General features: G+C 32.9%; 1 protein-coding gene across 3 annotated transcripts in view; it reads right to left on the reverse strand.

Annotated features, from left to right (window-relative positions):
- Positions 1 to 11484, reverse strand: part of LOC129938372 (E3 ubiquitin-protein ligase goliath) — an 86006-nt gene extending 74522 nt beyond the window's left edge. Inside the window, exons 1-2 of one of the 3 annotated variants that reach the window (XM_056045880.1) lie at positions 11267 to 11484; positions 10338 to 10727 (exon numbers count right to left, since the gene is read on the reverse strand). The gene's annotated coding sequence lies outside the window, so the exon portion shown is untranslated. Of the gene's footprint in view, positions 1 to 10337 lie in introns of all 3 variants that reach the window. The other 2 variants (XM_056045879.1, XM_056045882.1) reach the window with 2 other exon arrangements.
- Between the last annotated feature and the right edge of the window lie 15333 nt (positions 11485 to 26817).

Here is a 26817-nt window from a genome sequence, read left to right on the forward strand (position 1 = left end):
TTACCAATTGTGTGTACTATTTTTTGTAGATTTTAAGTTTTGTTGAAAAAACTGACTGTTGTATTTTTATACAAGATTTACTAAATGTCGATAAAAGTATTTTTTTTCTGTGAGATAAGATAGTTTGAAGCCAATAATTTAAATTTTTGAAAGGATATTTGAGTTCAAAGTAAATTTTTACAGTCTTAGCATTGTTTTTAGTCAGGTTTTTATTTTGTGTAAAAAAAACTAGCATTTCGATTTTTCTTAAAATGTTACCAAATATTTTAAACAATTAAAATTGATTTAATCCAATATCTGAAATTTTTGAAAAGATATTTGAGTTGGAAATCAATTTTTACTAATTTTTAATAAAGTTTTTCGTAGGTTTGTATTTTTATAAAAAAAACTGTCAATTCAATTTTTCTCAAATTTTTTCTCAAAATTCAAAAACGTTATTTTTCGTTTCATGCATTTTTTTCGGAGACAAAATCATTTTTTGTTCGTAAAATATTCGAGGTGACAATTATTTTGTTCATTTATCTCAAAATTTTACCAGAAGTCAAAAACGTTATTTTTCGTTTCATGCAATTTTTTCGGAGACAAAATCATTTTTTGTTCGTAAAATATTCGAGGTGACAATTATTTTGTTCAGTTTTTTTTTTTTGATTTATAAAAAAACGTTAATTTAATTTTTTTTCCAAAAATTGGTAAATATCATGTAATAATTTATAATACAAAAATGAATTCAAGTCGCTAGCATTATTCGTTCTTAAAATATTTTGAGTTAACCAAAATGTTCAGCTTTTCTTTTAAATTCTAAGGTACAAGAAACACACACTTAATTTTTTTAAGAGTTCTTTCTGAATCTTTCTGCGTTATTATCTGTATAACAAAATTTATTTGAAGTCGAGGTCTTTACTGGTTTTTGAGCTATAGACGACTAAAAAACATCGAACGTACGAATGTAGGTAAAATCATTTATTTAAACAATTGAAACGTCGAAAAAGTAGACATTTTTAATTTGACAAATCGGACCGATTACATTAACTTCCTATGGAAGTTGAAAATGTGTAGTAGTAATTTGTGGCCAAACCGTTTTCGTCTGACAATATCGCCATAAAACTAAATGGATCAAAGCTATCATTTTGGAAACATTATAGGAAGGAGAATATACAGAGTGGAAACTGAGCATGGTTCAATTTGTCGTCGCCACCAAAACCAAATTCGCCAAAGAGAAGCCTCCGAAAATGATCACCCTAATTCGAAAGTTTATGGGAGTAAAGAATTCACTTTAAATAATCGCATCTCTTATTCTAACCTAGGTGTTTAACAACCATCACAATCAACAAAAAAAAGTCATCACCAAAGCCGGTAGAGAATTCAGTTATCGAGACGAATCCACCATCACCACCTACCACTGATCTTACGTCGCCAGCTCGCTCATCGCCAACTCGCTCAACATCTACTGAAGCTGACAAAGCCGAGCCTGCAAGTACTTCATCAACTTTGAACATTCCCTCGACTCAGAAAGTCATTGCAGGAAAAGGCGAGTTCGTTTCAGTTTACATCCAGCCCCAGAAAATAATAGACGGTCCGAACGTTTACAACAAAAAAGGAAAACCAAGTCAAAGTCCATATAAGTGTAGAGGAAACTGTTGTGTCTGACAGATGTCGTGCAGCAAATAAAGAAGATTTTCTCCTTGTGTCAGCCATGATACCCTTTTCCTTTTCCGCTGCTGACATCTGTAACCTTTGCTTTTCAGCACCATCAGATGGCCACTTGCATCCTGGACATCATCGCGACCAACTTAGCTCGCCACCAATCTTCTTCATTAATTAATTTATGAATTTCGGGGTCAACTAAATTTTACATTTTTTTTTTAAATTGTTATACTAAAAAATCCCCAACTCAATTTTTTTGAAAGTCGTTTTCAATTTGTTGACGTTATGAATTATGAATGAATTATGAATGTCGGTTCTTGAAATTTGGCTGAAGAAAAAAAGCCGTCCCGGTCAATTCTTAAAAAATGCAACTCGAAATTGACTTTCGAAATTTAAATAATTTGATTGAGGTGAACTTTATCTTATATAAAATTTCGTTTCAAATAAGTTTTGATGAAAAACTAATGTCAAATCTGACACCAATGCCATTATAACATTTAAAATTTCCTACAATTGAGTATTAACGTCAAGCAATAACTCCAAAAACTATCCCTAACTTGGATAAAGATTAGAAACAAATTATTGGGGTAATAAGTTAAAAAGTTGGAAAAAATAACATTTTTATCAATTCTTCAAATGTTACACCAGATGAATGTCATTTTACTAAAAAAATGCTTAATTTGCCCTTTTACCTTTAATATCTGAATAAATTTATCAATTAAAATACAAAAGGCATATGTCAAATGCTTAATTAAGTCCCCTGATTTAGTTGCTGTAATAACTCTTTCAATAAATATAATTGGTGTATTTATCTCATTTTTCTCTTCATACAAATTGCTCTAAGTTGGATTACGCTAAACATTTGTGTGCATAGTATTTTTTTGTGTAATTATTTATTATACTAAATGATATTCTCATTAAAAAATGTTTTCTAGTCGCAAAAACGATAAGTACGTATTTTTGAACTGCGTATAAAATGGATCCATTATATCTAAAAAAACAAAAAAAAACTATACTAAACTAATAACATCTGAATAAAGCTGGCAGAAATTTTGATTAATAATATAAATCTTTGTTTGATAACAATCATTGGACGTGTGCAAGTTATTAATTTATTTATTATTTCAATTTCAAAAGCAAAACAAAAGATAATCGCTTTTCGTTTATAGTTTATTGTTCTTTTTGTCTATGATTTAATTTAATTATTTTTTTTATGAATGTACCTACGCTTATTATGTTATTTAAAAAGTTAAGTAATCAATTTTTGATAAAATTGCGAATTTTGTGAATTTATACATTGAAAACCTATTACCTCCCTATACAAATTTATCATAATGAATTGAATAAATATTATCACAAGTGACTTAATAACAAAATTTATACAAATTAAATACAAAAAAGTGACGTTATTTAGAACATATGTGCCAATGAATTTTGTCATAAACTTAATGTAAATATTTTTATGTTTTTTGTATTCTTTGTTAATTTGTTCATCAACAACTTATAACTTACTTCATATTTTTGAAGGAAGTATTATCCAATCTCAAGATTAAGCTTATTTGTTGTTGATTTCTTAAACAAAATATATATGTCGTATATTTAATAATATCATTAGCAGATAAGGTGGAAGCGTGTTTTCAATTAAGGTACATAATTATAATATTATGATTATGTTTGTGTATTTAATAAAAACGATAAGATTTGTTTTATAGCCGAACCAGGATTATAATTTAAGAATCGTCATTCGAGACAACAAAATGAAGAGTTTTACACCTAGAATAAACAATATACGAGTATGTACGATCTTACATACAGGCAGAGGTAAGCACAAACAATTTAAATGCAGTCTAATAATAATTTCATAATTTTAGTATGTACAGTGTGTCCATACAAATATCTAGCAAATGAATGGAATATATTTTTATAATAATTATCACGTTAAAAATAAAATTGCGACCAAGAAAATGGATATTGTTAAGTCTCAGTGAACTAAGCTTTTAAAGGTGATTATTACAAATGCAGCATATCTGGGATCACTTACTTATTTAAAAACGGGCATTATTTAGTTTATTAAACTACAAGGTGTTTCATTAAGCAGTTACTATGCTAAAATTTAAAGTAAAAAATGTGAGTGAGATTTCATCAACATTTTTCATTCGTTTAAAATGCTTATTGATCATACTATCTATATATATAAAACTGAAATCAAGCAAAAGAGGAAATCTAAAGAACCACCAGGTCTCTGCTGATCAGAAGAAAAAGTTTTATTTCCATTTAAAAGTCTTTTGATTCATTCTCATCGAAATTCTAAACATTTTCTTCAACTTCTAAAAATATCAGGAAAAACGATGTCAGAATTTGATATGGAATCTCCTACATGGATTGAAAAATGTGACAGAGAATTTCTTCAGGGCAGTGATTATCTTTCAGAAACAACGTATGATGCCAACCGACTTTCAATTTTCGTTGAAGAAAATTAACAAAAATTAACCGACAACCAGCGAATTGCATACACCACTATAAAAGACAACTTGATGCATAACAGTGGTAAAACGTTCTTGATCAATCTTTTGCTTGCTAAATTAAGAATGCAAGGTAAAATTGCATTAGCAGTAGCATCATCTGGGATTGCTGCAACATTACTACAGAATGGAAAAACCGCCCACCCAACTTTCAAATTGCCTTAAAATTTGCAAAGCCAAGAACGTCCATTTTGTAGTATCTCGAAACAAAGCTCACCAGCTAAAGTGCTTAAAGAAACAACGTTTATTGTGTGGGAAAAATTGACTATGGTAAATAAAGGTGGGCATGAAGCAATTGATCGTACACTTAGAGATTTTAGAGCTTATGAACGTCCGATGGGAGATATTGTGATGCTGTTGGCTGGTGATTTTCGGCAAACATTGCCAGTTGCGCCCCGAGGTACAAACAGTGATGAAATAAATGGTTGCCTTAAATCGTCGTTTCTGTGGGCTTCTGTCAAACTTTTAAGATGGCCACAAATATGCACGTACATTTGGGTGGTGATAATATCTAATGTAGAAAAATTTTCAAGAATTCTTTTGGATATAGGAACTGGAAATATTTTAAATAATGATACTGAAGTACTAATAAAGGGTGTCCCAAAATTAACGCAAGATTTGAATTAAATAGAAAACGCCGTTTTTAGTCTTTTGATAGTTATATTTTCATTGACTCGTAAAGTACATAGGATAGGGTTATGTATGGAATAACACATCGGACAAATGGTCTCCACGGCTTTGCATGCACATGCGCACTCTTTTGTTAAAATTTTCCATGACCATTCTGCATAAATGTGGCTGAATTTCGTTGATGCAGCGTTGAATCTCCTCCTTTAATGCACGGGTGGTTGTGGCCTTGTTGACATAGACTTGTGATTTCAAATAACCCCATAAAAAGAAGTCTAATGGTGTTAAATCACACGATCTAGTAGGCCAATTTTGATCACCGAAACGAGAGAGTACACGACCTGGAAATGTCTCATGCAGTAATTGAATTGTTTCACGGGCTGTATGACATGTGGCACCGTCTTGTTGAAATCACATATTGGACACATTAATATCATCCAATTTTTGCAGAAAGAACTCTGTAATCATGTCGCGATATCGAGCACCAGTAACAGTCACTGCTTGACCAGCATCATTTTCAAAAAAATATGGCCCAATTATGCCTCCAGCCCAAAATCTACACCATACAGTCACGCGTTGTGGATGCATTTGTTTTTCGACAGTCACATGTGGGTTCTCCGAACCCCAAATGAGGCATTTTGGCCTAGGATTCAATGAACTTTCTTCTCTGTCCATGGTCAATAGGCTTCAATTGTTGTGTTAATTGAATTTTGTAAGCATGAAGATACAGATCTTTGGTGAGTATACGCTGTAGAGAGGTTCTTGAAATTTGCAATTCTTGTCCACGACGTCGAATTGAGGTTCCTGGATTGTCAGCAACACTCTCACGCACTGCTTCGACATTCACATTTGAACGGCTTGTTTTTGGACGACCAGTGTGTTTGGCGTCTCCAACGGATCCAGTGTCCATGAATTTTTCAATTTATCTCTTCACAGTTGACGAAGTTAAAACACTATTCCGACCATATTTTGTATGAAATTTTCGAACTGCAGCCGCCAAGCTTTCACTATTTTTGAAATATTCTTTAATAATGAAGACACGTTGTTCTATCGTGTAACGCTCCATTTTTAATAACCCTATACTGTTAGCTGTCAAATTGCTTTTTTTTCAGGGTTGCCAACACTTCACTGCACAAATGGCGGCAAATTCAAATCTTGCGTTAATTTTGGGACACCCTTTAGAACCAACGTTTGCAACTGGCGTCACAGGACAAGATGAATTAGTATCTATTGTTTACCCATATTTCGTCCAAATTTCAGAGAATTTAAACGAGTAAAATTTCCTATAAAGCTTTGTTTTGCTATGTCTATCAATTAGACAACGGACAGACACTGAAGGTTGCAGGCCTTGACATCACAAATCCCTGTTTTACCCACGGACAATTTTATGTTGCTTGCTTCCGTGTCAGCTTGGCAAAAAATCTTTATGTGTATGCGCCTCACCAAAGAAAAAGAAATATTATTTACAAAGAAGTATTATAACCGTAATAGAAATATGTACAGCGATAATATATAAATTAATAAATAAAAAAGGTAAGAAAATAATATACCTCCCGGCAGGAGCCGGGTAAACCAGCTAGTATGAATATAAAACACGATATAATAAAATAAATAAATTGGGTGGCGCAGCAGTCCGTTAAGAACTACGGCCTAGTGACTTACAACTCTCAACCATTTCTGTGTGCGAGTGATGTTGTTAGGAATGGAGGGGACCTACAGTTTATATGCCGAATCCGAAAGGCTAATTTGAGAAAGCACTTTTCATGACAAGAATTAGTCTTAAAAAATTAGTCAATTCCTCGCAAGATGCAGTACCCCTGGAAAAAACTTTTAGATGGCACAGACAGGAGCGAACTCAAGACCTTCACCATGAAAAAGGTTATATGAACCCTTTATATGTTAATATTTAATTAAAGTTCGAGCACTTGGAAATTATGGAAGGATTTCAGAGGAAATGCACCGGTGCACATTGGTTTTAAAGTTCTGAACATCAAAATGGGAGGGAAAAACAGAGATGGCCAAAGTATTCCACATATTCCAGTATAATTCCCCGTACGCCCAAAATTGAGTTTAAGGAGGTAAGCTTGATGAGCTATCCTGGAATGCAACTGTCTAATTCGACAGAACATTGTTTGTAAAAACATCGATAAAACAGAGTTTTCATAGCATTTTATTATTAACTCTTTTTGATACTCCATTGGACTATGATGTAAGGATCAGAATCTTAATAAGCTTATCATACGCTGCCGTTGAAGTTCCACATCCGAAGGACAAGGATGTGAATCCAGAAACGAATAAGAAATGCTGAGGGTATTGTCGTCAGCGAAACAGTTTAATTGATCAGATGGGCCAGACAAGAGATCATTTACGAATATAAGAAAGAGAATCGGTGACAAAACGGAGCCCTGCGGGACACCAATATTTATATTGTAAGTTTCAGATTTGAAATCATCCAATGCAACTTGTATTAAAGGGCTAAAAGGTAGTTTCTAATTCCATGACGAAGAGATTCATCAATACCAAAATCACGCAATTTGGGTAACTGAACTTGGTGGAGAACTCTATCAAATTATTATTAAGCATTGATTGATAACCAGGTTTATTCTCGGTGAAATACGGACCAATGATGGCAGCCAAAAATCAACACTTTTGTCTTTGATAGTGGTTTTGACGCAAATTTGACAGTTTTATTAAGTCACTAAGTGGTGGTTCGTGAAAAGTTGAGTTCTTGGGAGCAAAGCTGCTCGGACTTTACTCCAGAATTTCAAGAAAAGCAGCGATCTTGAAAGTGGTTCCTTTTAACGTTGGGATTTATTTAATTACTGACTGAAACAATAAACATAAATTCATTCGAAAATAGTCATGAGTTTTTCAATAGTTGTTTAATACTGTATCCATCCATGATGATGTGATAACAACATCATGTTTATAAATTACAACCAATATGACAGATGTAGGTTCAATAATATGGACTCTATTAAGTTCAGAAGATTTAGTGGAAGATCCTTTTAATGATATCGTACACACCCTTTGTTTGGCTTAAAGAAAAGAAGTCGATAATGAAAAAGACTACACTATTTCACCGTAAAACTAATTTTGTATTATGTCAATAAAATGGCTATCACCTATAAGGACTTCAAGCATATGCAACCATTTTCTTGCCATTTTTTATTTTAAAATTGATGGATTCCTTTCTATGGCATTGAATGAATTGGAGTTCCTTTTGTCATTCAAACCTATTTTACTATAGGTACATGAGGTAGTATCTCAACTTGCTCTTTTGTTTTCAAATCGAACAGAAATACGAGTACCTTCTGTTGTTTCAAATAAGTGTCAACCTTGGTAAAAAGCATAATGTTAAACAAAGAAGAGAAAAAAAAACAATACCATTATTCTTTTCCACCAAGTGTCCTCAAATACACTACATGAAAATGTATATACATGCCTCAAGTCTCTATCCCTTCCCTACCTACATACCCCGAAAAAAAAACCCTTTTAACTAAAATAAACTTGCATGAACAAAAATCAATAAATCACAAGAAAACCTGCACCATTTTGCTCGTTCTTTTTTAAAAATCTTTTTCATGGCTTCCCATAATGCACCACCATCATAACATCAACTGCAGCCTGCAGCAATAGCAGCAGCACCACCAAAAAGCAGCAGAATGAAGGCCAAATTAAGTAGTCCCACCAACCTTGACCGAATTACTCGCTATCATATACAATATACTCGCTTAACCCACAAAAACAAACCAGTTCCGCAATCCCATATATCCTCATCCCATCTTGAGGCATTTGAGGATGGGCGATATGGGTGGTAACTCTGGAGGTCTGTTTGCAAAAACAAAAACTTTTCCAGGTCACCGGTCAGTCACATACTCGTTCAACAAAAACACAGCTTTTCGTTCTGATTTTGTTTTTCAAACCAATTGCGTTAACCTGTTTTTTGATTTCCTGATGAAAGGTTCCTACCTACCTTAAGCTTCAAACAAAGAACGACTCATTCAAGTGGAAAAATTACAAAAACAAATTAAGAAAAACTCGTCTTGGAATCTTAATTTTTTTTATTTTTTAAGGTCAAAGTCATCATCATCATTTTAATATGAACGAAATTAACATAAAGTACGAGAATAGGTACACTCACTTTGTCACTGACTGTGTTGTAGTATATTACAACTGCCCACAACATCTCTCTGTCGTCTCGCCCTGATGATGAGATGATGATGATGATGATGGTGCCAATGAACAGGAAAACAGAATATTTTAATTGACAATAAATTAACTTTTAAATTACAAACAATGACAGCAGTTTTGCATGCGATGTTGTTCGTTTGACCTACTTTTACGCCATTCAGCGCCAGCAAGAGAGTTTACTTCTACTCGCAGGAAGGTAGATAGTCTAAGCTCGATACGTACCTAAGTACTAGAAAAGATACTTTACATGCTCAAATAACAACAAAAAAGATACATCATCCTACTCATGCCCACAGAGAGTGTCTCGCGGCAGACACAACAATAACAACAAAAAATTGTAGAAAAAATAAATCCAACCATAGAACTGTAAAAACCTCATCCAAGTGCGATTAAATGACAATAAATTATTATGTCGGTCTCGGGAGGTACCTTAAGGGAAGACGTAGACAAGACGCGACGAAGACGAAAAACAAGAAGAAAGATTATCGTCTGACCGATATGATGTGTCGTTGACTGGGAAATAATTGCATTTAAAGAGATATCAGCTGTCTATCTTAAAATAATGTTTTTATTTTCGTTTTGTCTTCGAATCGAAACATCATAAAAATATTATTACCAATTTAAAAAAAAACAACGACAACAACAACACAAACTGTGCTACAAGGTAATCTTTTAAGTTCACCATAAAAAGTCAGCTCTTAAACCAACTTGTTTAACCAGTATCTTTCTATCTGACGAAGAAGAGAAAGACGTCGAAAACAACCACATCAATGGACAAGCGACGATGACTGCGGCGGCGACGACGGCCAACGAGAATGACAACGACAAGACCGCGGTATGGCATACGCCAACGACTCGACGTGACGCCATCCATGCCGCCACCACCGCGCCACAATAAAACAAATAAAAAAAAAAACAATCAAAACAAAAACAAAATCATTTGCAAAGATTTATTTTCTTTTTTTTTAATTTTATTTAAATGCATTCAGAGGCATTTTGTTTTTCTGCTTAGCTCACTTAGCTCGCTTAGCTCTTTGGTCTCTTCAGAGCTTCAAAAAGACAACAAAAAAAATAAAAAAGTCAGTTCAACGATCCACTGGATGTGGTAAATCCAATTACAAGGGCATCCTAAAAGCCAAACTGATTCGAACATCAAAAGATATTAGATTTTTGCAATGCGCATGTCATAGATACATTTTGTATCTTTTCCTTTGTTTTTAAATATCTTTTTAGAGAAATCAAATGAATTTTGTGAATTTTTTTATTTTAAAAGTTAAATCAAAACAAGACAAATAAGTTGGCATTAAAATTTAACTAAAAATGTATCATTTAGAGTAAATAGATACGTACCGTAATTTGTGTTGTCAATTTTTTTTACATAAGAAAATCTCTTGTTTTTGTTTTTTTTTTGTTTAATTCTTCTATGTTATGAAGATGTGGGCAGCTACTGATATTGATTTTTCCAATTCCAAATTCCACAGGACGAAAAATCCTTTTTATGGGTGGGATTTTTTTATTTGGATTCTTGTTGTTTTCAAAACATTGATCTTTTTACTTTAGGGATTCACTGAGGGACCCGTATTATAATTTTCTTCACTTTTTAAGCAAACGTTACACAATTTTTTATTTTTTGTTGCACTTTAAACTACATTCAATGAAACTATTAAATACACTTGCATTAGATTTAGGTAATAGGTGTATGGCTTGAAAATTAACTGCACCATAACGTTAACGTCGTTGCTGGTCGTTGGATGAAGACGGAGAGGTTAAAAACAACAATAATAACAACAACAACTAAAAATACGAACTAAAGAGATGTCGGTCGGTACGGTAGTCGTGGGGTTTGTTGTTGTCAACACCGAAAACAAAATAAATAAATTAGCCAACTTTTTTCTTCGTGTGTCGTGATGTACCTGGTGTACTTATTTTTATTTTGTGTCTAATTCAATTTGCCAATTTATATACAAACTAAATTACCCACCGTAACCGATTGACGTTTAACGGTATTTATTTTATTTATGCAACATTAGACAAGAAATCTATATACACGCATTTAGAAGGAAAAACAACAACAACAAAATAAAATTATTAGAAATTGCTGCAATGCAACAAAATCAACACCAAAAAAGACCAAGAAGAAATTTAAACAAAAAACAAATACGACGATAAAATTTAGTAGATACGGACAGAAAAATCAAAACAAGAATTGGTGATGGAAGTCGAAAACAGAAAAAAGATATAAAGATTTAGGATTTTCTCCAGCTCTGTCGAACGAATACCGTCGAGTCGGTCGTGCTTCGTGCTGCATCAAAACAAAAAGAGTGTGTTTTTCTCGTCAAACTCTCGCTTGCTCTCGCTCTCTCTCTTTCTTAGCTCAGCGGACAAAGTTTGATATTTTTTAAAATTATTTTTATAATATTTTTATCGATGAACGTGCCACGACCACGATACAACCAGATAGAGATACAAATTGTGACTGAGGCGAACCGAAATACTTCTGGTGTGTAGAACCATCTGATGGCGATTTCGATGTCGAAGTCGTAGTCGATTCGAACCGAACCTGATGTGAAACTTTTGGTGGGGGCTTGGTTTTGATGTTAATTTTCTTTCAGCTCTTATATTATTTAGATACTGCTGAGAGTTTGGGATGGGAATGGGAGCTCTTTATTAAGAGACTTTTGTCTAGTCTTATGTCTATATCCACCTTAGACAGGTGGGTGGTTATAGATACTATTTTATTCTTTGAATAGGCTTTGTTTGACAGCAAAAGATACACCGTGCGTGCTGCGTTCCGTTCAGATGTATCTTTTAGGTAGGTTCGAAGGCTCATCATATCATTTATAAATAAAGAACTTCAGTTTTGTAATGTTGCATGTAAATGTTGTAAGATCTTTGTACCAAGCACCTAATATATGGTATATGTTAATTTGTGATGGTGATAAATATTTGATGACAAAGTGTAACACAAAGGGAGTCTATTTTGTAGTGTGTTGCTTCTGTCTAAAGTATGGTATCCGTTTCCGTATACGATTATGCATAAATTTGTATCTTCTGTGGCTATATACAGGCTCGTTGCGTGTGGGGAGTTGTTTGAATTCAAATTGATAAGTCCTTTGGGGGTATATGAATATAATAGAGGTAGAGAGAGGTTCTTAATATTATAGTTCTATGGGACCTTGGGAGAGCTAATTTTACCTTTGTTTACTATGTAAATGTTTGAGTTGGATTCATGGATTCGTGTATCCATAATGGGGATGGCCGATGGGGAGGCACTTTCATATATTGAGCACGAGATGTTCACATGTAATGGAACTTGTATGTTATGTTGCAGTGGTATAGGTTTCAAGTTGGTAGAATAAAAAGATTTGTTGCAGGTTTCACTCAATGAATGCACTTGCGTTTGCGTCTGTGATTTATAACGCAGGAGAACAGAGAGTTGTTAATGGAAGAAGACTTTTTACGATTATACAAAAAATTAATTAATGTTTTTTATATTTAAAAAAATTGAATGAATATGTTTCAGAACGATGAAAATATAATTATTTATTTTGATCAATTATGACAAACTTGTTTAAAGTGTCATTTTTTTAATAAAACGTTAGGTTAACGTTAATTCCAACACACTTAGACAAAAGAATGGTCCGTTGTGATACCACATGGATCAGTTCAGCTTAACTCGTCGAACCAATTGGAGCTCCGAATGAAGCGTAGGAGACAAATGATGTCAGAATTATTTAGATCGTTGGTATCGTTGAAGTAGTAGTCTCCAGGTGGATTCTACGTATTTGTGATAAGGCAGGGCATGTGCACAGAAGATGAGAGATTGTCTCCTTCTCCTCCTCGTCCATGCAACTCCTACAAAATCAATTGCAGGGGCTCCAAGTATAGCATGCCTTCCTATTAAGCAGTGCCCAGTCAGGACACGTATAACGTAGCTAATGTGCAATCTACTCAGAGAAATTATTTGTTTTGAGCGCCTGGCACTAAGATTAGGCCAAATTAGTTTTGTCGCAAGTTCGTCAGGTTTGCAATTTCCTGGAATTTCTCTATGGCTCGACACCCAGAAATGGTGAATGTCCGTAAGAAATGACAATTTAGGGCGGTTAGTGAGTTAGTGGAGACGGAGTCTAGGGACTTTAACACAGCTTAGCTATCCGAGAGGATGCGTATATCATTAGTTGATATAACGTTTTCTCTAAGCCATGATATTACTTCTTTTATAGCCAGGATTTCAGCTTAGATACGCTATAATGATCGGGTAGACGAAGGAGAGACTTAAGTTTAGTCTATCTTAGTATACGCCTCCACCAAACCCATCCTCCGTTTTTGATCCGTCTGTATAAAAGTTTATAGGATCTTCGTTCAAAAATGATGTATTCTCCCAAGAAGACCTGGGACTATAGGCTCCATTTTTTTCTTGTAGACCCTCAGCGGTATTTCATCAAACCCGAACCTTATCACACCTTTCAATTGCGCCAGAGGAGAAAGGGACTCTGCATTGATGATAACAATTGCACCCTTGTAGGCTCTCTTTGGATTCTCTAGTTTCGCAACGTTCCAGTTGAGAGTAGAAAGGGTTGGATTGGAGAGCCTGATTACTTTTAGAACGTGGTCAGCTTCCTTGAATATGGCCGGAACCGTGATGCGAGCCCTTGATCTGCAAGGAATGTCTTCTTTTGCGACAACCTATAGCTTAGCACCAGGCTAGACCTCAACTTGATGTGTCCCTGATGACAACCCCTATCTTTTGTGATGGGTGGTATTCCCAGATTGTCAGACATGATCTCAATAAAACTGGAGGCCAGCTGTCCTTTGGCCAATATCCAGTTCTCGGCAGACATCCTGCCATCTACGTCGCTTCTGTCGATAATAACGACTACCATTTTGTCCTTCAAAACGTCACGGTCAAGAGAAGTGCTGGTGTTTAGCACTTTGGGGCATTTGGGTAGTGAAACACTACCCTCCATAGACGTTTGTGGCTTCGAAGTTTAGTCTTGGCTGGTCTTTACGTTGATTTGAGCCAAGAAGTTCTTGGCCTATTTTATTTTTGCGTTCGTGCTGAGAATTTCCTCCAGCGCCTAGTTGTTCTCCAAATGTCTGGAGAATCCTCTTATCACTACGCATGTTCTTGTAGTAGGCCTTGGAGGTTCTGAGCTTTTGCCCATCTCCCCCAGGACCTTCTTTAGAATTTTTGGCTTTGGTGGTAGAATGACCTGGCACCGCAGCCCTATAACCTCCTCACGATGTTTACTGTTTGTGGTAGTAGAGGAGCCATTCTTCACAATTGCCTCACTACAAGATGAAGGTAATTTTACCAGATTATCCGATATTCCACTGACGACAACAGGTCTGTGAGAGTCCATAGCCATGTCAGCACCAGTGGAAGAGGGATGAGCAGCAGACAACTTTGCCATCGTACTGCTGGCCGGTTCGGTCTTTGCATTTTGTTTTGTTTTAAATAAGTTCAGAGATCCGTGTATACAGATAAGGCTGGTTAATCCGAAGGTTACCAGGTATCCGGATACTCCGTTAGCGACTGAGGTAGTTTTTTAATTGGGCCCTCAGCCAGGCTAATCATCGGCGCGGGTTGTGTAACACCTTAGATCCAGCACAATTGGGAGGTAGATTGAGGGAAGGAGAGAGAGGGTAAAGAGTCGAGCAGTTAAGCACTGATGGACGGACTGATTGTAAGGATGGTTAAGAGAGGAATCAAAGGAAGGGTTTTTTGGATGGTTTGTTCACCAACAACGTGGGGTGGAAAAAAGATGAGAAGGTGACAATAGTCGGCTATTTCGCTTCCTTTGTGGGAGAGGAAGTTATCGAAGAAGGGGTCAAGGTATGTGAGCAACATTTGGTTACAGGACTCATCTGGACATAAATTCTCCAGAATCATTGACCCTACTCAGCCTCCACAACTCGACAAGTTCGACGCTCGGGTAAAGGATTTATAAAACGTAAAAACCTAAAAAAAAACGTTACTCAAAATTGGTAAAAATTGAATTTTGACTAAAATATTGTTTTCAACACTGGTCAAAATTTTGAGAAAAATCAAATTGAAAGTTTTTTACAAGAAATAAAAGACATAAGAAAAAAATTAATAAAAGTTGGTAAAAATTGATTTTCGACTCAAATAACTTTTCAAATCTTCAAGACATTTTCTGTAAACTAATTTTATTTTTATTTTTAATAATTGTTGTGAACATTCAGTAACATAACATTTCGAGAAATTGACAGTTTAAAAAAAAACCTAAACCAAAATTAATAAAAGTTGGTAAAAATTAATTTTCGACTTTTCAAAAATTTAAGATTATGGCTTTCAACTTGTCTCATCTTATAAAAAAAATTGTTTGTGATCATATATTGAACTCAGTTATATCAGTGAATGTAATACAACTTGTTCTCCAAAGAGCCAAAGACAGAAAAGCCACAGGTGAAGATGGGATACCCTACGAATATTTTAAAAATGCAACCCCTACTTCTTTTAACCATCTACATACACTTTTCAATAAGATTTTTGATAATGCTGATGTGCCGTCCTTTTCAAAAAATCGATAATTTTTCCATTCCATAAGAAAGGTGATCTAAATGCAGTTGAAAACTACAGAGAAATATCCTTTATGAATGTCATTGCGAAGATATTTTGTGGTGTTCTCATTAACAGGCTTGAAAATTGGGTGGATATAACAACATTCTTACAGAGGTTCAAGCAGGCTATAGAAAGACCTATTCAACGGTTGACCACATATTAACTTTAACATCAATAGTAAAAGCATTTCAAGCCAGAAACAAAAAAGTATACTTACACATTGTTTGTCGATTTTAAAGCTGCATTTGATTTGGTGAATCGAAATGCTTTATTTTTTAAATTTTCCCAACTTGGAGTGTCAACAGTGTTCATCCAAATAATCTGTTGTTTATAAACAGATACTGAATTTGCAGTCTGTGATGGCAAAACACATTCAAAACCCTTTAAATCACTTACTGGAGTAAAGCAGTGATGTCTACTCAGTGCTCTTCTATTTGCTCTTTTTATTAGGTAATGATATAGCTACGCACATTCCAGAAGGTGTCCGAATTGCGGGTATCGTAATAAATGTATTACTTAACGCTGATAACCTTCTTATTCCGTTATCCGAATCAGCAGAAACCCTGCAATGATGGTAAATCGTCTTACGGACTATTGTGTCAAGTGGGGTCTAGTCATCAACGCAGACAAAACGAAAGTAAAGGGTCTTTTCGCGTTTCAATCGGAGTTAAGTTAGGAACAACTGGATACTTAATGGAAGTCAATCAGAAATATCGAATGAATACAAGTATGTGGGAGTTTTACTAAATCCAAAACTGGATTATAGCAAGCAGCTTGCAGAAAAAGCAAAAACTTTATAAAGCTTAATTAATGTTACTTGGAAAAAGATTTTCTCTAACGATTTTATAAACCTTTCAACAAAATATAATATTTTCAATGCAGTCGTGAAATCTTCGCGTCGTTATGTGGCACAAATATGGGGTATGCAGGAAACGAAGATATTAAAAAATTTCAAAGAAATTTCTTAAAGAAAATATTCAATATTCCCTTAATAGCACCAAACTATTCAATTTTTTTTGGAAACAGGCCTGCCAAAACTTTTTACTTTAAGTCTAAAAACTCTGTTATGTAAGATAATGATGCTCTACGAAATTCGGAATAAGGACCTATGGATAAGGACATGGGAAAAAATTGCTGCTTTCTGTGGAGAAGTTGTGCAGATCAATCTCAACAATAATATCCAAAAACGTGAAGAATCTTACCGGAATCAGATGATTGAAAATTCCCGTCAATCGGAAAGCAGATTACTCTATAGCAAGCTTAATTATAACTTATGTGACAAGAACTACTTTCAAGATTCTTTCTACTATAAAGATATTTCCCTAATTTTTAAATAAAGATGTGAACTTCTGCATTTAAATGGAAAACCATACAAGCTTTGGCCAATTTTGCAATTTATGTAACTTGAGACCTAATTTTTAACCAGCAAAGAAGAGTATGCTTTGGTATACCAGCCCTATCAGTAAAGGAAACAATTGATATTTTAATTGGATCAGATTTGGCTAATCATGCCAAATTTGTCAGAGCTAGCTACCACTACAGAATGCTTATAATAACGGAATAAACATATATCATATAATGAAATATTTATTTAATCAAATCATACCTTTTTTCCCTTTTTTAACTTTATACCTATATACATTTGTACTTGTTCAATTGTATACTAAAATATTATAAAGTCGAGCTGACGGCTTAAAAAGTTATAAAAGCTTTTGAAAAAATGTATAATAATTACTTACAAAAAATTAATATTTGATTCAAATTGTCAAATTTTAAGAAAAACCGAATTGAAAATTTTTTACAAAAAATAATAACCTAAACAAAATTATTAAAAGTTAGTAAAAATTGATTTGAGACTCAAATAACTTTTCCAAACTTAAAGATAATGGCTGGAAACTAATTCTATTTTAAAAAAAAATATTGTTCTGAATACGAAAACCTACAAACTTTTTACCAAGACAAATAGACAGACGGGATGGGAAGTTATCAGTATGGGTCGCATCCCAGCCTTTTTTTAACTTCCCATAGGAAGTTATTGTAATGGGTCCGATTTGTCAAATTGAAAATTTTGACATTTCTCGACGTTTCAAGGTCCCTACAGTCGAAATAAAAGATTTTTAGAAAGATGCCTGTGCGTGCGTGTGTATCGTACCTGTGTGGTTTTTTTTTACCATAGCATTGCAGTTTGAAAATGATTCGAACATTTTGGTTAACCCTAAATACCTTACGAACAAAAAACGCTAGAGACTTGAATTAAATTTTATGTAATTTATTGTAACGTGATATAAAAGAAGTATATTTTTTGAAAAAAATCCATTTAACGGTTTTTTTTATAAATCAAAAAAACTGAAAAAAAAATAATTTGTCACCTCCAAAATTTTACGACTTAAATATGATTTCATTTCCAAAACCATTTTGTTTTTGACATCTGATTAAATTTAAAAAAAAAACCGAATTGACAGTTTTTTTATAAAAATAAAAATCTAAAAAAAACATTACTCAAAGTTGATAAAAATTGAATATCGATTCAAGTATCTTTTCAAAAACTTGAAATTAAGGGTTCAAACTTATTTTATCTTATAAGAAATATTGTTTTCAACATTCTGAAAAATGTTGAGAAAAATCGAATTATTGACAGTTTTTCTTACAAAAAATAAAAACCTAAAAAAAAATTAATAAAAGTTGGTAAAAATTGATTTTCGACTCAAATATCTTTTTTGAAACTTTGAAATATTGGCTTTAATTTACTTTTATCTTTCAAAAAATATTGTTGTTAACATTCAGTAAAATTTGGAAAAAAATCGAATTGACAGTTTTTGCACAAAAAATTAAAAACCTAAACAAATTTAACAAAAGTTGGTAAAACTGAATTTCGACTCAAATATCTTTTCAAAAATTTAAAATATTGCCTTCAAACTAATTTTTCCTTAAAAAAATATTGTTTTCAACATTCAGTAAAATTTTGAAAAAATTGAATTGACAGTTTTTTTACAAAAACTAAAACTCTAAAAAAAAAACAATATTCAGCATTTTTGATATAAAAATCCAACAGTCCGTTTTTTCATAAAAAATGAAATCTACAAAAAATAGTACGCAAATTTGGTAAAAATTGATACAAGTACATGTAGACAAACTTTTAAGCAAGACGAATCGACAGACAGGATGGGAAGTTATCAGTGTGGGTTGCAGCCCAGTCTTTTTTTTTTGTATTAAAATTAACCAAGTTACGATAATATGTTTGGAGAAAAATAAAACAAATCTATCTGTTTGTTATGGAGAAATTTCGAATTTTCGGTTTTGACCAAAAAACTTGTTTGGGTGCTATTAATATTTTTAGTATTAACACAAAAAAATTAAAAAAATGCCAAACGCGAATCTGTTTACCTTATTTTCCAAGTTTGATCTCAATCGACCAAATGCTTTGGGCTGTAAAGGTGAGGACAGACAGACAGTCTGACGAAATAAATTGAAGTTTGAAATTTTTTGAGAATGCAATATTTGCCATATAGTTCGATTCGGGATAGACAAAGTATACCAACTTCTGAAAGGTCATGATTTGCGCTACAACCATATTCATTTTGGGCCATCCTTTACGGGACATCCTGCATAAAAAATCTATAAACAGCTTTTGGACAATTTAAACACATGGTTTTTTTGTGTAAATAATTTTGAACTCGAGATTTTAAACAAACATGACATTACGGCGGTAGAGAATTCGTAAAAAGTGGGTCTGACTATCTGTCTGTCCCCTATAGCTTAGATCTTTGGTCAAGTTGAAACTGGAAATTAAGTTCTTAAGCATATTAAATGTTATAATACCAGAAATATCAATGTCCTCACAAAAATTTGTTCGTCAAAAATCAAGAAAAATTATTTTCTTAAAGACGGTCTAATAGATTTAAAAAAATTTTTTTTTGTTCTAACCTGTATTGCTCCAAAACCTTAAGTTAATCTCGAATTGCGTTAAAAACTAATGAACGGATTTAAAAAATTAGTTTTCTAAACAAGCTCCTATATTGAAAAAAAAAAAACAGTTTATGTTTTAAAAATTCTATTTCTTTTAGATTTAAAAAGTTTTTTTTTTTAATTCCAATCTAAAGAACATATCAAATTTTTTGTTTACTAAATTCAGACGTTAAACGTATTTTTACTAAGAAATAATAACTGCATACCAAAAATATTTAAAAAATTATTATTTATTCAAATCTACAAAATTAAAAAGTTCGAAAATTAAATAACATTCAAAATTTTTAAGATAAATTTATTCAGCAGGTATATTTATAAGGTTTTAATCATTTTTAAACAGACTCTGGATTTTAGAGGAGTAATTGCGTTGGACCAAGTCTTCTATTTAATTTAATTTGCGAATTGATTATTTTTTATAAAAAGTCCAAAAGAAATATTACTTAAATAAGAAAATGCGGACTTTTTTAAAATTTGGTAATAGGACTTGGAGAGCAATAAATAGTTTGAAGGTTTCTATTATAATGGATCTTTTACATTTTTTAAACTGTCATCAACGTTTTTGTTGTGTTTTTATTTTATTTTTTACAACTTCCACAATTACAAAATTAGAATTTTATTTATTTATTATATAATAAATCTAATGTTCAAAATCACGTAATACAAAAATCCACAGTCCATTAAAAAGCTGTCTTATCATTATATTGTTAAGGTACTGCCAACAGGATTATAAAACAAATAATTTAAAATACATTTTGCACGTTTAAATGTTTATATTCGTACAATTTTCATTTTTCTATATTGAATTAATAATAAAAATACTTTTAACGCTTTAATGGTTGAAAATTAAAAATGAATATAAAAAATAAGGGTAGAGGGATAATATTTTACGAGGCTGATAAAGTGTTAAATGCGATTAATTCGAAATGAGTTCGCAATTAGGTACGAATATAGCTTAATTACTTGTGGGTAACTGATAAATTATGGAATAATCCGTGCAGATAAGAAAATCATGAAAATTGTAGGTGGATTTTATAAATTTTACTTCCTACCTTCAATTTGATTAACACATTGTGTTGGTTGGTTTTTGCAAAATTCTTTCTTAATCGTAATTTTGTTTCCATTTCTCCTTTATCAGTTTTATTTCGATTGTCCATTGAACCTTTCAATTTTGTTTGTTCTTATTTAATTTATTTAATCCATTACTAACGAAGAGAATATAATCTTTTTTGATTAAAGTCTTATAGCATTAAATAGGGATTTAAAGCAATAATGAGGTTTCTTAAGCTCTGTGGAAATATCCAAATAAAAATTGGCAATACAATGTTGTAAAACAATCTCTTTTAAAACCCTTTTTAGTGTATTTGTGATTGCTTAAAAATAGTCACAATTTAATACAATAAATGTGACTCTTTTATACTTTGATTTTGGAATCAAAAACCTCATCAATTTAATTGTGTTTTTTAATAAAAGCATTTTAAGGGAAATATTTCTCTTTTCTTCCTACACTTAAAATATTGCTATATTGTATTTTAATATATTTTGCTAACAAACATAAATGTTGTCACATGCATAATACGTGTGTCGTGGTTTCATTCTCTGGAGGAGTAATAATAAAATAATAGTACACTCGGGCGTATACGCACTATTCTTATTTTATTGATTTTTTTAACAAAATTTCCTTTCCTGTGTTTTTGTTGCGCATGAAGCATGATGCATGTGTCACAACAATGAACAAAACAAGGTAGAGAAGCATATGTAATGCCAACTATAGTTTTATATTCATATGTACGTATGTACTGTACATATGTATTAAAAGGCTATTTATAAGTTTGCATGATACTTTTGTATCCATAAAGCCACATTATGAATTCTAGTTTATAACAAGCTACTACATCAATACAATTTCAATTTTCTTAAATATCACTTAAAAAAATTAAATTTCAGGAATTGGCTTTAGAAATTTGTCTTTATTTTAACTATTACTAAAAAGATTCGAAACCCTTAAGCGTTAAACCCTTAGTGATTCATTGAACTCGGAAACGGTTTCAAATTAATAATTACCATTTTAAAATTTTGAATAGAAATACGAAACTGAAAATTCGATTTGGTTGAAACCTTGTATAGTTTGTATTGGTACAACTTTCGAAGAGTGTAATGATTTAAAAACACGTCTGTTAAACTCTCGAATAGAAGAAAAATAGGTCCAACAATTCCATATATCTCCGTTTGGCTGTTTTAAAGAAATAATTCTATTATCTGCTTCCTAAATATGTTTAGAATTTTAAAGACCAAAAATTATTACGTTATGATAAAGGTTTTACAATATAAGAGATTTAATTTTGATATTGAAATAAAATTAATATGTTGTAAGTAAATCCAATCGATGTTTAGTTTATTTTAAGGATTTTAAGGATAACTACAAATCAAAAACAAAATCAGTCATATATGTTGGCCACTACTTTGGTCGCAGAGCTTTATCCTTTTTATGAATTTTTCCATTGTTAAATCTCATGTTTTCGGCTCCACGTCGTCAATAGTTTCACAAGTTCAATATTTAAGGTCTTGAATCCATTGTGGGGGCATTGATATAGACCTTGTATCTTTCACGTGATGTGCCCAAATAAGTACAATTCACGACTGAATCGCATAAACTTGCTCATGTATGCAAAGTCTTTTTAAAATATCTCCTGTATATTAAGATTTAAAAACGTACCTGTTTTCAAAAATTCTTTATTTAAATTTTTTTAGAGAAAATAAAAAAAAATCTATCAGTTTGTTTTTGAGAAAATTCGAATTTTAAATTTTTGACTAAAAAATGTTTTTTGAGTCTTAAAAATAAAATGAAAAATTAGACTGGGATGCGACCCACACTGATAACTTCCCATTCCGTCTGTCGATTTGTCTCGCTGAAAAAGCTTGTAGGTTTTTGTGTTTTGTTAAAAAAGTTGTACGTTATTCTAAGAGATTTAAAAATTACCAACAATGTTTTGCATTTCATGATATAGTTTGATTTCAAAATCTATTTTTCGTAAAGAGATTTTTAGTCAAAAACCAATACCAAATTTAATAAAGTTTCTTAAAAGATTTTATTTCTTATATAAACAAATATAATGAATGAAACTAATTTGAAGTCAATATCTTCTATTGTTCAGGAGATATCGAGAACCGAACATCAATTTTTAACAATTTTGATTACTGTTTTTGTAGATTTCAATCTTTTATGAAAAACTGTTGGATTTTTTAAAAAATTCACTTAGTGTCAAAAAAAATATTTTCTGTATGGTAAAATTAGTTGAAAGCCAATATTTTTAATTTTTGAAAAGGTATTTGAGTCGAAAGGCAATTTTCACCAACTTTGAGTAAGGTTTTTTAGGTTTTTATTTTTTTAGAATGTCTTTTGGAATGTTTTTAAAAAATATAGTGGTTTGGTATCGTGTTACAATTGGTATGGTAAATAAACCGTAGTACCCGTGTCATGATGGTTAGTGCGACTGTCAAGCCAGAGGTCTTGGGTTCGATCCCTGCCTGTGCCATCTTAAGTCTTTTCACGGGTACTGCCTCTTGCGAGGAATTGACAAATTCTCCAAGAGTAACTCTTGTTCTGAAAAAGTGCTTTCTCTTGGATTCAGCATATAAACTGTAGGTTCCCTCCATTTCTGACAACATCACTCCTTGAGAGTTGTAAGGCACTAGACCCTAGTTCTCAACGGACTTTTGAGCCACCCAATTTAGCTATTTATTTTTATGGTAAATAAACCACAAACTTAATTAATTAATGTTTTGAGAGTCCTTTCTGCATCTTTCTGCATTATAATCTGTTTAACAAAATTTATTTGAAGTCGATATCTCTACTGGTTCTTGAGCTATGGACGAGGAAAAAATCGTCGCGAACGTACGGAACTACGAACGCACGTACACACTCGCGCACATATGTACATCTCTCTAAAAATCTTTTATTTCAACTCTAGGGATTTTGAGAAATTTCTAAATGTTTGCATTTGAAAAATCGGACCGATTTCAAGAAATTCCTATGAAAAGTTATATGTGAAAAATGGCAAACGCGAATCAGCTGAAAATCATAAATTAAAAATTTAAAGTCAACCGATTCACGGATACAGACGGATGCAATCAGGGCACCCAATTTTTTCGAGTTCTATAGCATCGTAATGTCCATTCCTGACAACAGTACTCGCACACAGGAATTGTTGAGAGTTGTAAGTCACTAGGCCCTGGTTCACAACGGACTGTTGCGCCACCCCATTTGATTTTAATAGCATCGTAATGTTTGTTAAAATCTTGATTGTGCAATTTTTAGGATTGCTATTGTTGCTTTAAAGTTCCTATATGTCGCAAGTTTAAAGTGTAAAGGTGTTAAATCACAAAAATTCGGTGGTCAATAATTATGATTAGCTTTAGAAAAATAACATGGCACTTTTAGCATCGTAGCAGTTACACCGGCCTCATATTCTTAACATCACTAAGTTTTCGAAATGCCGATCATAGCGTACGTCCTGTGAAAACCTTACCCCTCAATTTTGAACTAATTAATTGTTTTACTGATGATTAGTTCTTAAGATACGACCTTTGAAAAAAATGTAAACCCCTCTGATCTGGCTGAGTTTTTTTTTACGTACATCAAGAATGTGTAACACTTAACCCAAACTTGTTTTTCCCTCTCTTTTTGATATTCAAAACTTTTAGACCAGTGTGCTTGCACCGGTGTTTCCTATTGAATCTGTTCCTATTTTTCCAACACTGGCACTATTTTTAAACTTTAAGCCAGGGTTCGGGGAAAAATATACAACAAAAACTCAAGCGGGAATTTAATTATTAGTTCCTTTGCGAATTTTCAATTTTTTGGGAACTGAAAAATTTAATTCGTTCACGAATTTTTTACATTTTTTGTAATAATGACGAAAAGAGCACAAGTTGTCATTCAACAGAGACTTGAATTGACGAAAATTGAAGAATTGTATGTGCTAGTTTTTCTAAGAGAACCTTTGTTCCTACTGAAAGTTTTTACTTGTTTTTAATCATTGACAGTAAGCGGGACGTTTTCCATGTAGGATTTATTTTCCAGCGCCTGCTATAGAACTCTTGCAATAGACCATTCCAACCATTGAAGCAATTCAGTTTTCTTCTGCTTTTTTCAATTGCTTAATTAAATTAAATTAAAAAATATTGACGCTATGCATTTTTATAAAACTTCTTTTTATGTTTCTCAACCCAAACAAGTTAATTCAATTATTTCTTGTTCAAAATACATGCTTTGAAAATTTGTAAACAACTGAAACAATATAATTAGCAAGGAATAATTTGTTTTCTGATCTTTAAGTGAGAACGTGAAATTCGAAACGAATTTTATTGTTTCCCAAACAAAATATACTTTTTTAAAGGAATAAGTTATTCTGAATTTTAATTTCACCTTAAAACTTGTCTATTAATCAGGTTTTCAAAATAGTTTCCTTTAAAAATGCTAAAGAAAACCATAAACAATACCTTAGTGTAAAAACAACATTGGTTAGGTTAGGTTAAAGTCGCTGTGATGCAATAGGACACAATTAGAAACGTTAGAGGCTGATTAAGCTTATATGATTTCGATCGTTATAGAACAGTTCTCCTAGGTAATTCTTGCGTTTTTGACCCAGCGCAAGATATGTACAGAAGAGATGAAAACCTGTTTCCTCATACATTCAGCTTCTGCCAAGGTCATTATAGAATACGCCTGGCCGCGTGGCGTGCTTTCCTATTAGGCAGGGCCGGGTTATAACACCGAAAATCGAGATTACATGCGATCTGCTTAGAGATAGCAAGCACCTTTATCGCTTTAAATCCAGTGTAGGCCAGATGTTTTTTGTGACCTGACACGTGGTGATGTTATTCCACCTGATGGGTTTGCCTTCTTCATAGCGTCCTGCATTAGAAATAGTTTTTATGTAGTGATTTGTCAAACGTGGAAGAATGCACTACATATCATTCCTGATAAGTTCATATGCCTCAAGGTTTCTGTTATGCCTCTATGGCCCCGGCACCCAGCAAAGGTGAATATTGTTTTGATCCATCTTTATAAAAGTGGACTGACTCGTCTTCCGGGAATGCCCTCTCCTCCCAGAAAGATATGGAAGGTATAGAAATCTGGAAGTTTCTGTCGGATTGCACTTAATGGGTGGAGTATAGTCTGTGTGCTTTGGAATTGATTCCAAATAGTTAAGAATTACGGTTAGGCCAATGTTGTTGTTATTCCACTGCGACAAAGCAGTGTCCAGTTCCTCAGATGCGGTCGTTCGAAGCGATCCACTTATACATAGGCAAGCTGAACGTTGGACATTATTAAATTTGTCGCGGTTTATATCTTTCTCTAAAGCAGTCCACTATACTCCCACACCAGACATTAAAATCAGTCTGATTACTTATGTGTATAGCCAATGCGTGATTGGGGGTTGTAATTCCCAATTTTAACCAATAGCTTTTTGCAAGAAAAGAGAGTTAGAGTATTTTTTTTACTCTTTCTTGAACATTGCGTTTCCAATTTAGAACTTCAATTTAATTTTTTTAATATAGGGGGGTTAACAAATGGACTAATTCGGTTTTATGTGCCCAAAGTATAAGTCTATCTAAGGCATATTACAAGAGTTCTTTTAATGTTTTAATATGCTTTCCTGAAACTGCTATAGCAACGTCATCCGTATAGGCAATCACTAAATTCTACGCATCCAGGCCAGTTAGGATTTCATTTAATACTTATCGATCTTAGAGTCGAGGGGATAGAACACCGCCTTGCGGTGTTCCTCTACTAACGAATCTTCTGGCAGAAGAGTTGCCCAGTTTGGAGTTAATTATTTTGTTAGTCAGCATTAAATGAATGAACTCCCCAAGCGAACACTCGAACTAAGGTGCGTAACGCCGTTTTCACGGATTTACCTTTGCAGTAGGCATGTTGAGAAGAAGTCAGAAGTCTTTTATTAAAATAAATGGATATCAATCAATCTTTCTTACGTCTTAAGTAGGAATGATGATAGATTTATAGGTCGTAGATCTTTAGGATTTACTTGAGAGCATTTATCTGCTTTGGGTATAAAAACAACTTTAACTTCTCTTCATACTAATTTTCCTGAAGAATTGGTGCAATAATGTCTGATGCTTTTTGTATTCTGCCTGGTTTTATTCCATCTGGTCCTGCAGATTTAAATGTTTCGAAGTTGTTGAGAACCCATTGTAGCTTGTCCCTTGTGATCAGACCTTGTGGATATGGTGTATTGAAACTTGAACTAATATGAT

Source organism: Eupeodes corollae, chromosome 1 (genome assembly GCF_945859685.1).
Source record: "Eupeodes corollae chromosome 1, idEupCoro1.1, whole genome shotgun sequence".
NCBI classification, from domain to species: Eukaryota; Metazoa; Arthropoda; class Insecta; order Diptera; family Syrphidae; genus Eupeodes; species Eupeodes corollae.